At 44.6% G+C, this 17,033-nt stretch overlaps 1 protein-coding gene across 1 annotated transcript in view; it reads right to left on the bottom strand.

Moving 5' to 3' along the window:
• Positions 1 to 14,061: 14,061 nt before the first annotated feature.
• Positions 14,062 to 17,033, bottom strand: part of LOC139411423 (protein mono-ADP-ribosyltransferase PARP6-like) — a 34,960-nt gene continuing 31,988 nt past the window's right edge. Inside the window, exon 24 of the mRNA XM_071157767.1 lies at positions 14,062 to 14,230. The gene's annotated coding sequence lies outside the window, so the exon portion shown is untranslated. The remainder of the gene's footprint in view (positions 14,231 to 17,033) is intronic.

Below are 17,033 nucleotides of genomic sequence, written 5' to 3'. Positions count from 1 at the left end.
CTTTCCTAAATGGGCCGGCGGCTGGTCTTTCTCTCGCTCTCTCTCTCTCCCTTTCTCCCTTTCCCTCTCTCTCAAGTCAACTGCAAACTCCCCCTACTTTATTTGTATCTTCTTTCTCTCTCCCTGTCCCTCTCCCTTTTTACACAGTTTCTCTCTTCTTCTTTCTCCTTTCTCTCAATCTATCCTTTTGCTTTGATTTCGCTTTATTTATGTTTGATGTATTTTCATTCCTCTAACCCGTTCTCAATCTGTTTCTTTCTCCCTGTGTCAGCTGCCACTCTGCCTAGTGACGTCAGCTCGCAGGCTTCTGACTAGACCCCTAGCTAATTTGCATAACAAGCCCGGTTTAGCCAATTGGAGGGCAGAACGACCGAGAGCGGACAGGGTGTAGTGAGAATCCAAACATTTGTGTAAAGGGAAAGCTCGAGACTTTTAAGAGGAACAAAAACAGGAACGTGCCGCTACTTAGGCTACGTATGAAATTGAATTCTGTAGATAATCATTCTCACAGGTAGCCTTGTTCTGGCTAATAGGAAATACACAGTTAGATATGTGTAGGCTATTGTCTGCTGTGTTTTGATGTCGCGCGCTCAAAGAAAACCCAGTATCTACATTCCTAACATGTTGCTGTCCATGGTGCTGAATTGGCGCTACCGTTTAGTTTCAACAGTTTTTGGACTGATCTACGGGTTAATTTCCCCCGCTTCATAATCAACGGGACTTTGTCTATACATATCAAAATCCACATAACTGATGTATATGTTGTCATATTAAAGTACAACTAATTAAGTTTTGCTTTTGGTAATCATGGTTTATGAAAGGCTCAACAGTTTGGTCATAATTAGGTCAGAGATCCTAAGTGGTGATGATGTGCACTATTACGGCAGGGATGAGATTACTGATGGGATGCTGAATGACTCCAGTACTGTAAGGCTATTTTGAGAGCCAGGCAACAGGTTATGCAGAGATTAATTGTTCATCAGTCAGTGGTGGCAAATATTCTAGAGAAGGATATAACTACAGTTGAAGTCAGAAGTTTACATACACTAAGGTTGGAGTCATTAAAACTCGTTTTTCAACCCCTCCACAAATTTCTTGTTAACAAACTATAGTTTTGGCAAGTCGGTTAAAACATCTACTTTGTGCATGACACAATACATTTTTCCAACAATTGTTTACAGACAGATTATTTCACTTATAATTCACTGTATCACAATTCCAGTGGGTCAGAAGTTGACTGTACACTAAGTTGACTGTGCCTTTCAACAGCTTGGAAAATTCCAGAAAATTATGTCATGGCTTTAGAAGCTTCTGATAGGCTAATTGACATACTTTGAGTCAATTGGAGGTGTACCTGTGGATGTATTTCAAGGCCGACCTTCAAAAGCAGTGCCTCTTTACTTGACATCATGGGAGAATCAAAAGCAATCAGCCAAGACCTCAGAAAAAATATTGTAGACCTCCACAAGTCTGGTTCATCCTTGTGAGCAATTTCCAAATGCCTGAAAGTACCACGTTCATCTGTACAAACAAGAGTACGCAAGTATAAATACCATGGGACCATGCAGCCGTCATACCGCTCAGGAAGGAGACGCGTTCTGTCTCCTAGAGATGAACGTACTTTGGTGCGAAAAGTGCAAATCAATTCCAGAACAACAGCAAAGGACCTTGTGAAGATGCTGGAGGAAACAGGTACAAAAGTATCTATATCCACAGTAAAACGAGTCCTATATCGACATAACCTGAAAGGTCGATCATCAAGGAAGAAGCCACTGCTTCAAAACCACCATCAGACTACAGTTTGCAACTGTACATGTGGACATAGATCATACTTTTTGGAGAAATGTCCTCTGGTCTGATGAAACAAATAGAACTGTTTGGCCATAATGAACATTGTTATGTTTGGAGGAAAAAGGGGGAAGCTTGCAAGCTGAAGAACACCATCCCAACCGTGAAGCATGAGGGTGGCAGCATCATGTTGTGGGGTGCTTTGCTGCAGGAGGGACTGGTGCACTTTACAAAATAGATGGCATCATAAGGGAGCAAAATTATGTGGATATATTGAAGCAACATCTCAAGACATCAGTCAGGAAGTTAAAGCTTGGTCGCAAATGGGTCTTCTAGATGGACAATGACCCCAAGCATACTTCCAAAGTTGTGGCAAAATGGCTTAAGGACAAAAAAAATCAAGGTATTGGAGTGGCCATCACAAAGCCCTGACCTCAACCCTATAGAACATTTGTGGGCAGAACTGAAAAAGCGTGTGCGAGCAAGGAGGCCTACAAACCTGACTCAGTTACAGCAGCTCTATCAGGAGGAATGGGCCAAAATTCACCCAACGTATTGTGGGAAGCTTGTGGAAGGCTATCCGAAACATTTGACCCAAGTTAAACAATTTAAAGGCAATGCTACCAAATACTAATTGAGTATATGTAAACTTCTGACCCACTGGGAATGTGATGAAAGAAATAAAAGCTGAAATAAATAATTCTCTACTATTATTCGGACATTTCACATTCTTAAAATAAAGTTGTGATCCTAACTGACCTAATACAGGGATTTTTTAATAGGATTAAATGTCAGGAATTGTGAAAAACTGAGTTTAAATGTATTTGGGTAAGGTGTATATAAACTTCCGACTTCAACTCTATCTAGAATATATGCCTAACTAGTGGTTAACATTCAGATATTCTCATTACATCTTATGCATAGTTACATAGGCGCGGCAAATATTGATTGTTGCATGATTGTAACATCTATGCATATGATAAATATATATATATATATATATGTATGGTATGTCACTTCAATATTTTTTATTTATTTATTTTTTGAATTTTACCCCTTTTTCTCCCCAATTTCGTGGTATCCAATTGTTTTAGTAGCTACTATCTTGTCTCATCGCTACAACTCCCGTACAGGCTCGGGAGAGACGAAGGTTGAAAGTCAAGCTTCTTCCGATACACAACCCAACCAAGCCGCACTGCTTCTTAACACAGCGCCATCCAACCCGGAAGCTAGCCGCACCAATGTGTCGGAGGAAACACCGTGCACCTGGCAACCTTGGTTAGTGCGCACTGCGACCGGCCCGCCACAGGAGTCGCTGGTGCGCGATGAGACAAGGATTTCCCTACCGGCCAAACCCTCCCTAACCCGGACGACGCTAGGCCAATTGTGCGTCGCCCCACAGACCTCCAGGTCGCAGTCGGTTACGACAGAGCACGAACCCAGAGTCTCTGGTGGCACAGCTGGCGCTGGTCAATTCAATATTTAATACATATCCCAAGCATATCCTCTATGTTGAATGAAATCAAAATAGATCTTGCAGATGTTTTCATATTTGTCTTTGTAGGAGAAGGTTCCTCTCCTATGTATTCAGGAGTGTGGTTGTTGTTTGGGGAGAGGAGGGTTATTTAAAAGGCTCTAGTAACATCTGGCATTGCATTGCTTTGGTTAGCTTTAATAATTTATTTTCTATTTAATCACATCCTTGTAGATCGTTTTTAAAAAGATCCTGCAGAGTTTACATGCTGAATGGGGTATTAAAGCACAACAGGCCCCCTTGTCAATACCATCAGAGGCATTCATTGCCATAAAGGCAGAGCTAATGTAACGTCAGTGTCGCCCTTTGGTTTTGTGTTTTTTTTTTGTTTCCTTCTTTTTGTCGTCTCTCAGTGGGGAACCTTGCCTGCACAGCTGTGAAGACTTCCAAACTGCTTGGCAGGGGAACAGACATGCAGGTACTGCTGCCTGGCTGCATGCTATCTCCTATTATGCCACTGCTGCTGCTGTGTATACATCTTTTTGTTTGAGTGCGGGGAGGCGTCTCAGAAAGGTTGACAGGGTTCTCAGGCTTGTCGCTGCCAAGCCTCACCACCTGTACGGAAACGGAGGGAACCGACGTGCTTGGGCCTCTCACAGATGGAGTGCAGTCAGATGAGTTCCAAGCTGTGCTTGTGGAGGCATGTGAACTTTTCACAAAGAAAGAATGCACACAAGAAGAATATTATGTGTCCTCCAGGATTTTTCACACCTGAATACCCCATGTCACTTCATCTCTTTTTTATGACAAACATTATTCACAACGTATTCAAGGTGACTCACCGGAAAAGTCACAGGCAAGCTATTTGAAATACCTCCAAATAGATTCAGTGCCTTGAATTTCCCAAATCAGAGACGGACAACCCTGGGAGTGAAAAATGGTTTTAAAGGAAATGACCTCAGTGTGTGTTCATTATTAACCAATTAAACAGATCACGGGGAGTAGACGAGGTGTAATGCAGTCAGGCATCAACACATTTCACTGTCCATCTTGTAAGAATGAGTCAAATTGAAGAGAGAAAATAGCCATTGATATTCATGTTATTGCCTCTATGAGGTGTGATAGTATTTATGTGAATTTAGGAGTGGTATGGTAATCCTGGAGCTTTCTCCAACACACAGGCTCTATCTGCTGCTGGCTGCCTCGGGGAGGGGTTGTGCTGTCAGTGCACTGTTTCCCCACACGCCCCAGGAGAGAAAACCACTCTCTCTGAAGCAATCATTTGCTTTCAAAACTTGACTTCCCTCAAAATTCATTCATTTGCCTGTGCACAATGGAAGTGGCAGTATACCACTTGTTGGTCCAGGCCTGGGCTGCGTATAGAGGGATTTTTTAGGCTTGGTTCATTTTCATTTATAAAGGCTGGATTACATCTCATTGATGAGGGACTTATATCCTTTATGGTGGGCGTCCTCTCTAGTGTTAGTGCCTGGCCGTTCCACTGAATGCCAAACAGGCATCTTGCATTGCACATTAAAGAGTCGCAGTAAACAGAGGGAATGAATAAACGAGAGACAAACAAACAACAGGTCATAGAGACCGCCATGAGTCATCTGCTTCCTGGCAGCTAATGAATCCCACAATCCTCTCTGCCTGCCTGGTTCCCAGGAGTATGTTGCGCACTCAGGCATTTTGCTCTCTCTGTATGGTTACATTTCTCCATTTAACAACATCTGAATATGCATTTTTTTTGTTGCATTATGTTGGATGTAACAAAGCGACTCAGCTATATGAATACACTGCTGTTGGGTTATTGCAATGTCACAGTTTGGTGGAGAAAACCCCTCCCTCCCTCCCTCCCTCCCTCCCTCACACACACACATGCACACGCACACACAGTCACACACACGGACGCGGACACACTCACGCATGCACGCACGCACTCACGCACACACACACCGCTGTGAGTCAGATGAGGACAACATGGGCATCTACACAGTACTGTTAGGTGAGTAGAGAGTAGAATGGAGGACTCAGAGTCCATTCACACCCAATGGCAGGAGGGATCCACTGAGGAATCACAGGTAACAGTACTGACATACAAGCAGCCAGCAGGATCACTTCCTGGCAAGCCCATTCACAGAGAACAAAGAATCATCACCATGTTTTTCTCTCAATGCCCAATATGTAGAAGTAGGCAACACATTCTGTTTGATGAAGGGTATGTGGAGAATGAGTCAGTGTTATGGTGACAGCTGGAGGTGAGGCGCACCAGAACTCTCAACAGCAGCATCACATAATGTTAATGGACTTCTTTACAGCGCCGAGCGTACAGTTGTCATGGCAGTCTATTTTTACTTTGGTGGAGGCCCAGCAGGATCAGTGGTTCAGTGTGGTGTTTGAAGCTCACACCGATGAGATGAGTCACACGTATAGCAGCCCGGCTTCACAGAGCCCACTCAACTAGTTCACAAGCTGTTCTCGGTAGCTGCTGGCGCACATGTTGTTTGGCTTCCATCATCTCCTCGCTTTTGGAGAGAGAGGGAAGAAAAATAAATCTTTTTCACCAAATCTATTTTTCATTAGCTTTTAGCGCTTCTCTTGTATTAGCTGTTTGATTTCAGCAGAGATGTCTCTCGAGCAGTGTATTGTAGTGCCGTGTAGTGAGTTCTGGCTGTGCTAAAGAGTAGCTTACAGACCTATGAAAACCTTTGGTGGATCTTGCTTGGCAGGCATAGGAGCAGGCTTTACTTTGAATGCAGATGTAGAACCATGAGCAAAACGGTACTATTTCAAAAGCATGTAAATGCATATTCTGGGGCGTTTATTTGGATAGTACATCTGTAGACGCTCTACAGACTCACTAACATTTCACATCACTAACATTTCAACTAACTATCTACTAACCCTAAACCTCCAACCCTAACCCTTATCCTAACCATAAACTTAACCGTTACCCTAACCCTAGCCCTAACCTTACCCTTATTCTAAACCTAACCCTAACCCTAACCGTAACAGATAGTTTGTTGGTAGTATGACCATCTGTAGAGCATCTACAGATGGAAAATCCGGGACTATACAACTAAAGTGTGAATGTTATTTTATTTCAGTACATTTTCGACATTTTCATTTTAAGTTTGGAAAAGGTTGATTATTCAAATATCACAGCTTTCCTAAAGTCAGTAAGATAGTTCCAGTCTTGTCAATGTCAAGGCGAAGCAACAGTGGGTTGTAAACGTGGGATAACAATCTCCTTGGAGGAGAGGCAGGTATATATCCTCTGGCAAAGACATCAGAGAATGAAAGATAAACAGGGGGGGGGCAAAGACTAAATGTAGCCACATCACAATATGACTGAATTATGAATGTCTACTCAGTCAGTATGTAGGACACTTTTCTCTGAGGGCTTCACAGCATCATCCAGTTGACCATTGGGCAGTGGTATAATGGGTGACTCAATCTGTCTGTGTGTGTGTGTGTGTGTGTGTGTGTGTGTGTGTGTGGGTGTGTGTGTGTGTGTGTGTGTGTGTGTGTGTGTGTGTGTGTGTGTGTGTGTGTGTGTGTGTGTGTGTGTGTGTGTGTGTGTGCGCACTGCAGCTCAGTCAGACCACTGTATGATTTACTTAGATAAGTCTACCTGTTAGGATGCCTGTGTACCTCAAGGGTTCAGTACAGCATTATGCAGTTCCTCTCATTTCATACCACACAGAATAAACAAGAGAATGTGCCATTACTGTATGCAGGCCTAGTTTATGTCATATAGAAATGTTTGCTTTTCTCACAGTCAATACATTTTCCTCCTACAGAGTAGACAGACAGTTAGTCCAAGGTTGCACATGAATACATCTGCAAAGAATTGGTACTGTATGTTTGGGGTGATACAGAGGTCAGTATGCTGTATGGTTATCTTATGCTAATGCTTGCTGGAATATTGAGAGTAGTATGGCCAGCTACAAGAGGTTTTAACTGTCACATTATCTGGCCCTGTTACCCCTGCCAGCCAGTCATGCTGACCTCTGGCCAAACTCCTCTGGTCAACCTCCAACTACCATCAGGGGTTTTAATAGCTGTAAGGTCACTTCTGGCTATAAATACACATTTATTAAGCATTTCTGGAAAATCATGTGCTAACATACCCATATGTATTTCCTGTGTATTTACACATATTTGTGTCTATTCATGGAGGTGACATGTTGTAGCTGAATTATTTTCCAGTCTACTCTGCTAGCCTCCCTCCACCGGGTCCCAGACAGAGGCAGGACTAATGTCTGGTCCAGGGGGTTCCTTGAAGCTCTCCTGCAAGTTAATACATTCTGGGCCATCTGTTTCCACACACCTCCTTTCCATTACCAAGTGCCCCCCTCCCTGGCCCACAGTCTAATTAACTTTGGTCCCTCTCCCTCTCCCTCTCCCTCTCCCTCTCCCTGTGCCCAGACTCAAACTGCCCCTCTGAGAGAAGGGGAGATGGAGAGAGAGAAAGATAATGAGAAAGAGAGAGACAGAGAGAGCATCTTCCCCAATATTTGGAACCAAGGCCTGATCACCCCAATCCACAAAAGTGGAGACAAATTTGACCCCAATAGTTAGTTATTGGGGTCAAATTTGTCTCCATGCGTCAACAGCAACCTTGGGAAAATCCTCTGCATTATCATTAACAGCAGACTCGTACATTTCCTCAGGGAAAACAATGTACAGAACAAATGTTAAATTGGCTTTTTACCAAATTACCGTACGACAGACCACGTGTTCACCCTGCACACCCTAGATGACAAACAAACAAACCAAAACAAAGGTAAAGTCTTCTCATGCTTGGTTGATTTCAAAAAAGCCTTTGACCCAATTTGGCATGAGGGTCTGCTATACAAATTGATGGAAAGTGGTATTGGGGGAAAAACATACAACATTATAAAATTCATGTACAAAAACAAGTGTGCGGTTAAAATTTGCAAAAAAAACACACATTTCTTTCCACAGGGCCATGGGGTGAGACAGGGATGCATCTTAAGCACCACCCTCTTCAACATATATATCAACAAATTGGCTAGGGCACTAGAACAGTCTGCAGCACCCAGCCTCACCCTACTAGAATCTGAAGTCAAATGTTTACTGTTTGCTGATTATCTGGTGCTTTTGTCACCAACCAAGGAGGGCCTACAGCAGCACCTTGACCTTCTGCACAGATTCTGTCAGACTTCGGCCCTGACTTCGGTCTCAGTAAGACAAAAAAAATGGTGTTCCAAAAAAGGTCCAGTCGCCAGGACCACAAATACAAATTCCATCTAGACACCTTTGCCCTAGAGCACACAAAAAAACTATACATACCTCTGCCTAAACATCAGTGCCACAGGTAACTTCCACAAAGATGTGAACGAGCTGCGAGACAAGGCAAGAAGGGTATTCAAAAAATTTGACATACCAATTAGGATCTGGCAAAAAATGATTGAATCAGTTATAGAACCCATTGCCGTTTATGGTTATGAGGACTGGGTTCCGCTCACCAACCAAGAATTCACAAAATGGGACAAACACCAAATTGAGACTCTGAATGCAGAATTCTGCAAAAATATCCTCAGTGTACAACGTAAAACACAAAATAATGCATTCAGAGCAGAATTAGGCCGATACCCGCTAATTATCAAAATCCAGAAAAGAGCCGTTAAATTCTACAACCACCTAAAAGGAAATTATTCCCAAACCTTCCATAATAAAGCCATCACCTACAGAAAGATGAACCTGGAGAAGAGCCCCCTAAGCAAGCTGATCTGGGGTTTCTGTTCACAAACAGGACAGCAACACAATTAGACCCAACTAAATCATGAGAAAACAAAAATATATTATTTGACACATTGGAAAGAATTAACAAAAAAACAGAGCAAACTGGAATGCTGTTTTGCCCTAAACAGAGAATACACAGTGGCAGAATACCTGTCCACTGTGACTGACCCAAAATGAAGGAAAGCTTTGACTATGTACAGAATCAGTGAGCATAGCCTTGCTATTGAGAAAGGTCGCCGTAGGCAGACCTGGCTTTCAAGAGAAGACAGGTTATGTGCACACTGCCTACAAAATTAGGTGGAAACTGAGCTGCACTTCCTAACCTCCTGCCAAATACATGACCATTACAGAGACACATATTTCCCTCAGATTACAAAGATCCACAAGATTTCGAAAACAAACCCAATTTTGATAAACTCACATATCTACTGGGTGAAATACCACAGTGTGCCATCACAGTAGCAAGATTTGTGACCTGTTGCCACAACAAAAGGGCAACCAGTGAAGAACAAACACCACTGTAAATACAACCCATATTTATGTTTATTTATTTATCTTTTGTACATCGTTACAACACTGTATATAGACATAATATGGAAAAATATATATTCAGTCAACCTGTTGTTTTGAAGAGGACACATCTCTCAAGGCTACACATTCTGGGGTCCACACTATTCTGAAAGACTTTTCATTGTTCAGGGACAACGTTATTAATTAGCATGTGTGTGTGAAGGGTACTTAACACTTTGATAAAGAGAGGGAACATTTGTGAGCCAGTTGTATCACTGCTATTTGTAATAACCCAAATCCTTCGTTGGGAGAGGAATACTAATTGTAGGGGGATGAATAAATGAAAAGCCACAGAACAATTTAAAACCGAAGACATTCCCTGTGAAGAATAGACCCACAGAATGAAGGCGAAAAGGAAGTCATGAAAACTCGTTTGATCTATTCACATTTATGCCATTCTCAAATAAACATGAATACATCTCGTTTGAAACCATTTTTTGTATTTTCTCTGGATCTATTATTTTGTAAAGAACTAAGATGTAAATTGATGTATAACCTGAGGTGAGAGTAAGAACAGAACCATCGGGCTTTGGAAAAAGATCATTTAAAAATGTCGACGTCTTTAGATAATCGCGTGCCCTTGGCATATAGCTCGGTACTTGTTACAAACACTTTAAGCTTTTATTCCAGTTTAAATTCTCGAATCTTTGTTTTGTCATTGATCTCTAAAAAGTCACTCAAAACATGTACAAATTGGAGTATTGCAATAAATTATATACAATTTGTCACCCAACAAGCTTAGGCGACAGTACTGTATGCTACCTTAACACAGGTTCAGCACCTCCATTAAAGAGAAATGCAGATTTTATATGCAGCCACATGAAACTGTAATGGTCTTGGAGGAGATGATACCACAGCAACTTGCCTGTTGACTATGGAAGGGTGGTGTATACGGTTTTTTGACACCCTGTTGAAGAGTCTGGTATTTCCATGAATCCCATGCATAATAAATCGTACAGACCTGTTGTCAACCCTGGGAAGTCTCTTCATGGGGAAGCATGGCAATAAGTTACTGCTTCTTGTCATATGCCAGCCTGGTTTGCTATTACTGTTTGTGTGCAGGACCATTGTCTGTTGGCCCAGGGGGTATTCTATTCGAGGCTGATGTCAGCTTTATGACGCAGACAGACAGAGAGAGCCTCTACAAATACTAGGGAGCAGGCAGAGCCTTGGCAAACACCTACATCTCCTCTTCAAATAAATATTTCAATTCCCCTCCAAATTGAATTTGTGAGATGCAAAAATAGGTGGTGAGTATTTGCACATGACCATCAGTGGTGGGAGAGGAGGGGGAGGAGGGGGAGGAGGGGAGATGATGAGGTGTTTTACAACTCCGAGGAGCCTATCAGGAAGGGCACGTCCCTCATTACCTGGTGTTTGAGAGAGATGCAGCTGCAGCACGTTAAGAGGCCCATTTCACCCAGACCTCGACCTGCATCAGAGAGGGGAGGGAGAAAATCTCTGACATGACCTCCAGCGAGGCGAGCGTGTCGGGAACCACTGGAGACGGGGGTTGGAACGGATGGAGGAGAGGGGGATAAACACATGCCTCGCAATCAGCCATGAAATGCAACCTGGCAGCTATTGGGCTTTGGCCTGCAGGGGGCCTCTCTCTACAAAACCGACTGAGGCCTGTGGAACGACACTGAGGGAACCTGAGAGAGGGAGAGGAGAGAGAGAGGGTGAGGAGAAAGAGGGGGGAGAGGAGAGAAAGGACAGAGTGAGGGGGAGAGAAGAGAGGACACACCACCTCACAGGGCTGTTTATTAATGTAATTAAACACAGGCTGGCTTTCACTCTACACCACACCTGACCTCCACAGGAGAGAGAGAGAGAGAGAGAGAGAGAGAGAGAGAGAGAGATGGAGTGTTGTAACTGGGACAGGATATTGGAAGGATAAGGCAGGAAACAAGAGAGGACAGGCAGAGACACATTAACATATGACGTGATGAGAGGGAGGAAAGATGTGGACACAGAGGATGAGAACCAGGGACAGAAATAGAACAGGCAAATAAACAGATAGGATATAAAGAAGATGCACAGGTGGAGAGTGAATCACAAACCAACAACAGAAGAAGACATAACAACAACAGAAAGCCACTGAGAGGTAAATGAGAGGCCAAATGGAGGGGATCTAGGGAGAGGGAGAAGGAGAAGGCCAGGGCAGATTGTGGCCCAGGGGCCTGTGTGAAATATGAAGAATGTCATGTAATCACATTAGACAAAGTGCACTTCTGTGTCTAATCACTTCCCGTCCTGCCTGTCTGTCCCTCTCTCCATCCGCTCACCTGTGGGCGGAGGGACCCAGTGAGGCAGACAGGGCGGGAGAGACGGGACTGGGCTGTGAAAGGGTGGAGGGATGTGAGAAGGGTGAGTGGGGAGGGGGGTGGCAGCTTGAAGCACACCCTGTCACGATCCATTTCTCGTCTCCACAGCCCACATTAGACGCATTGTCACAATAATTACATTTCTCTGTATTAATTGACGACTTGTAATGGAAATGTGAGCAGTCGGGGAATGTATCAAAGTACAACAACAACAATAGCAGAGGCAATAACAAAACAAATATCATCTGGACAATTGAGGGAGGGAATTAGACATGATTGATGAGTATTGGGGCTTCAGAGTCAGCCACACACTGTCACACTGTCTGTGTGCTCTGGGACGTCTGACACTATGCATTTCACTGGCTTGTGTGTGTGTGTGAGCGCACGTGCCTGAGATTATGTGCATTTGTCTGTTTGCATGTGGGCTAAAGACTTTGCTCAGAGGGAAATTACACCAGCTAATGAGGAATGAGGAATTGGTAATCCACAGCAGAATTGAATTACCATGCAATAATACTTATTTCCATAACAAAAAACAAAAAAACGGACGTTTTGAGGAGCTTAATCCCGTTCATCTGTAAGCTTTCCTTTTGTCGTCAGTGTTTACACAAAATCATTTGAGCATAGAAGCACAGAATCATTACCTCATTGGCAGGAAAGCCCATTTCTCTCATGTTCTACATGTTCAATGCAGTTGGATGTGACCCTACCTGTTATTCTAGTTCTAGCACTAGATTCAGCCTTCTGATCATAGGGACAAGTACTGCAGAAGATTCAAAAGAGCTGCAGAAAGTTTCTCGCCATGTATAATCAATACAATAAACAGAATCAATCATTAGTTATAATACTCTAATATATCTGTAACCCCAGTGATCCTTCCTCATCTCCTCTATCTTCCCAGACCCATCACCGCGCCTTATCTTGCCCCACCATATGACCTCATCATTCAGGGCCATGTCCTGTTGCCCTTGGGGACAGGGCCACATGTTTGACTGACTCACACCACTCCCACATGGCTCTTCTACAGTACATAGGTAGAGTGGTTATGGACTGTGAGCTGCTACCTTTCTTTCAGCCTCTCAGTAAGGATGTGGGCTCAGGTTTGCAGTGTGTTGGAATGTCTATGGAGACAGGAGGACTTGAGTTCAGTGTGGTCCAGGGAGAGAGAGAGGGTGACCAATGAGTGAAACATCTGGCTGGAGACAGGGATTGGGACAGTATGGGAGTGGGGAAACAGAGAGGAAGCTCATCTGTTTGGCACATCTCCTTTGTCCCAGCCTCTCTTGGAGCACAATCTCTCCTTCAATGTTTCTGGCATCTTTATCTGAGACTGACAGATGGATCTCACTCCCTCGGCACACACCCACACAACTTGTACACACACACACACACACACACACACACACACACACACACACACACACACACACACACACACACACACACACACACACACACACACACACGCACACGCACACGCACACGCACACGCACACACGCACGCACGCACACACAAATCCATCCTTACTCTTCTCTTGAATGCTTTGGAGAGAATGGGAAGCTGCGCAAACATGCCTGGCACTCATTCCAGGGTTCTGAGTGAAGCTCCAGCCACCACAGCAAACATTTCCCCACACAGTTTTTATTCCTTATAACCATGGCGATGCAGCCGAGGCCCTGGCGAGGGGAGGCTCAAGCGCTTTCAGCGTGGCCAGGAAGGAACCAGTGAGCTGAGCTGAGCATACCGCTCTCTCCCTGTCTCCCTGCCTGCTCCAGGAAACATCTGCGTATTGGGGGGAAATGTGCGCGAGAGTAGGGACCCAGGCTGTCCCCGGGGAAAATGAAATGTAGATTTTGCGACGTGGGCTCATTTTCTGCAGTCTGGAGCTGTCTGATAGGGCCTGACTGGAGGCTTATTTGATTAGTTTAATTCACAGCCTCGTGTGGTCCTCTGCAGAAATGTACCCCCAGGTAATTAACAATTTTGTTTCTGTTGAGCAATGGAACAATCACACACAAAACTGTGAACTGTGTGTATGTTGCCTTCACAACAATGTTCATAGTTATGACACCTACACAAGAGGTGGAACAATCATCTTTTTTATTGCTGCCATGATTTGATGACTCCTGAGAGTGTGCTCTTCTCCAGCACGTCAGTGCCTCATCACTGTGAGATAAGCTGCTCTGCAGCAGGCAGCATCACTTCAGGAATCGCTCCTAGCTGAGTCATTCAGCACATCGTATTTCCTCATACAGTCTCGTACATGCCAGTGTCTCTTCTTCCTGCATCCTATGACTAACAACATGAGACAAAAAAACAACAGCATTCACTCTTAGAATTAGGGGTGACTCGAAGAACCCTGAAGATCCTCAAGGAACCCTGGAATTCCTCAAGCAACCATAGCTTTCAATGGTTAATACTTGCACCTTTGGTTAGTTGAGGGGTTCTTGGAGGAACCTTTAATGTTTCAATGTAGCAAAGGTTCCTGGAGAAACAGTATACACTTCCACCTTTAATGACAATACAACAAAACACATGATCAGGCATGACATTTACTCTCACGTGTGGTCCAAAATAACGATCTGATAGCCACACCTCCAATAAGTCACACCTCCAATTTTCTGATAAGGTGCCTCAACTATAATATATTATTAAAACGGTTCAACATTTAACCCCTCCCACAACAGAAAGGTTACTATTTGAACCTTTACAACGGGGTTTCTTTGAAAAAACCTTTTCAGAGGGATTCCTCAAAGAACCTTGAATTGAAAAGGTGCCCCCATAGTGGCAAACGTTTTGAACCCCAAAAGGTTTTTCGAGGCTCAGACATAGGAGCACACACACACACTCACACACACACAAGGGAACATGGACAAAGAAAACCGTAAATGTCACGCCACAGTGAGGAAGAAAGTGGAAAACAATGCATGATGGGAGGAGGGGTTAAGTGATCAGAGTGGGCGACTCTTACATCATGTAGGGCACAGTGCATGATGGGAGTAGGGGTTTGGCAACATACCCTTCTGAATTCCATATCTCAGTCCTCAAGCACTGTGAAATTAGATTACAAATGAAGACTAGACTATTTTGCCATGAGATCTGGAGGCACGATTTGAAGTGACAATGGGCAAAGGGGACCCAGCTCAGTAAAGGGGACCCAGCTCAGTGCAATATCTACGGTATCTCTCCTACCAAACGGTAAAAAAAAGTCTTGCTCCCTCTGCCCTTCTCCTTCTGTCTGCACCCTCTCATTTGTCACATTTACAATGGAAACATCCAAATTTACAGATGCTATCAATTAATCACCTCCGGTCTAATTACAATCCAATTAACCTCGCTTTCCGTGCTCCATGCCTGCAGCAGGACGGACACTTCTCTGTCCCAGTTCCCTCCATACTCAATCACTAAGCACATATACACACACACAAAGAGACAGGAAGTGAGGGAGAGAGACTGGAAAGAAAAAGAAAGAATGAGAGAGAGAGCGTGAGAGCGCAAGAGAGAGCAAGAGAGAGAGAATGTGACCATGAGCTGGAACCGGTCTCTCTCTGGAGGGGAGACACAGGTGTGTCTTGTGAGAGAGAAGAGCTGGATGAGCACTGTCAAGAGGAGGGAGGGATGTGTTCAATCTTTAGGCTTTGCTTTCCTCTGTCACCATGGGATAATTCAGTGTCATACACCAATTGGTGCCCAGCTCGTATGGGCTTATACGACACTATTTCTTTAAGTAGGTGGATGTGTGTGTCTCTCCCTCAGTTCTAACCCCAGATGGATATACACCATGACTATTACCTGAGTAGGCAGGCCTGGATTTACAGCGGGCTGTCAGCCGGGGCTTTTAACGTCACACTGGGGCTGTTTTACAGCTCTGCCCGAGGGCCCCAATCGGCTTTCAATTAGCAGGTGAGCTGCAGCCCTGCTACCAATCAATAGCCTAGTCCAGCCCAGGACACTGAAGCACAGGCAGGCTGGCTGACTGGATGGAGGGGACCCAGGGGCTGGCAGGGGGGAGAGGGGGGTGTACAGGAGGGGCTAGGTAGACTCATGCCACATAGCCAGAGGGCTGCAGGTGGAAAGGGTCTGTCATTCTCTGTCTCCCCTCTCGTTTTAAACTCAGTCTGCAACCTCCAGTGTGTCTCACTACTGAGAATACAAAACCGAGGGAAGGGAACTGAGGAACAGAGAAAGAGAGAGAAAAGACAGAAAGTGATTGCCTCAATTCTTATCGTCAACCTCTATGAGATGGTCTCTCTCTCTCTCTCTCGTACATGAAAAAGCCCAACTCCCCCTAGTGTCAGAAGAGAGAACAGACCTGCCAAGCCAGTGAATACTGTAGCATGGAATTACATGCAGCTCTTTCCTTGCATCACACTTGATTTTGAAAAGCGATGCTGTCATACCATTTCTGTTCTTATTCTGCTCACTTCAGCATTCTGTCTCTCCAAAGTCACAGCTCAGAAACAAAGAGAGGGAGAGCAGTATTGTGTCTAAGGGATGAGTGAACATAGAGGCATGGAGAAGAGGAGCTATGGAAGGAGGAATAAGCAACATGGGTCTCTTTGAACGCTCCACGGGGTGGGGATAGGGGAAAGGGTTTTGGGGGTTGTTGGGGGTTGAAGTTGGGAGTGGGGCCAGGGTATGCCTCCCTTCCACGCGGGGTAGCTTCAAGGGGGAGAGGCAACATGGGCGTCTTTGAAGGCTCCTCAGCAGGGGGGTAAGGGTGTGTGTGTGTGTGTGTGTGTGTGTGTGTGCGTGTGTGTGTGTGTGTGTGTGTGTGTGTGTGTGTGTGTGTGTGTGTGTGTGTGTGTGTGTGTGTGTGTGTGTGTGTGTGTGAGCGTGTGTGCGCTTGTGAGTGTGTGTGTCTGTGTAGAGGGAGGGATGTAGTTGGTAGAGGAGCATGGCAGCTATACATCTCACTCTGAGCAGAGAGAACAGAGCTGGAAGGGGAGACAGGCAGCTCTTCCCTCCACACATCTCTGTTCAAAGGCGCCATCAAAGTCTGGCAGAAATGTCAGTGCTGTAGGCAGGGGACCGGCCTCTGAATGTCACTCCTTCTCAGGTCAGCACAGAGCGTGCCTGCCATGCTCCAGAGGAGGGA

The sequence above is a fragment of the Oncorhynchus clarkii genome, chromosome 6 (genome assembly GCF_045791955.1).
Source record: "Oncorhynchus clarkii lewisi isolate Uvic-CL-2024 chromosome 6, UVic_Ocla_1.0, whole genome shotgun sequence".
Classification (NCBI taxonomy): Eukaryota; Metazoa; Chordata; class Actinopteri; order Salmoniformes; family Salmonidae; genus Oncorhynchus; species Oncorhynchus clarkii.
This window is presented reverse-complemented; position numbering and strand designations above follow the sequence as displayed.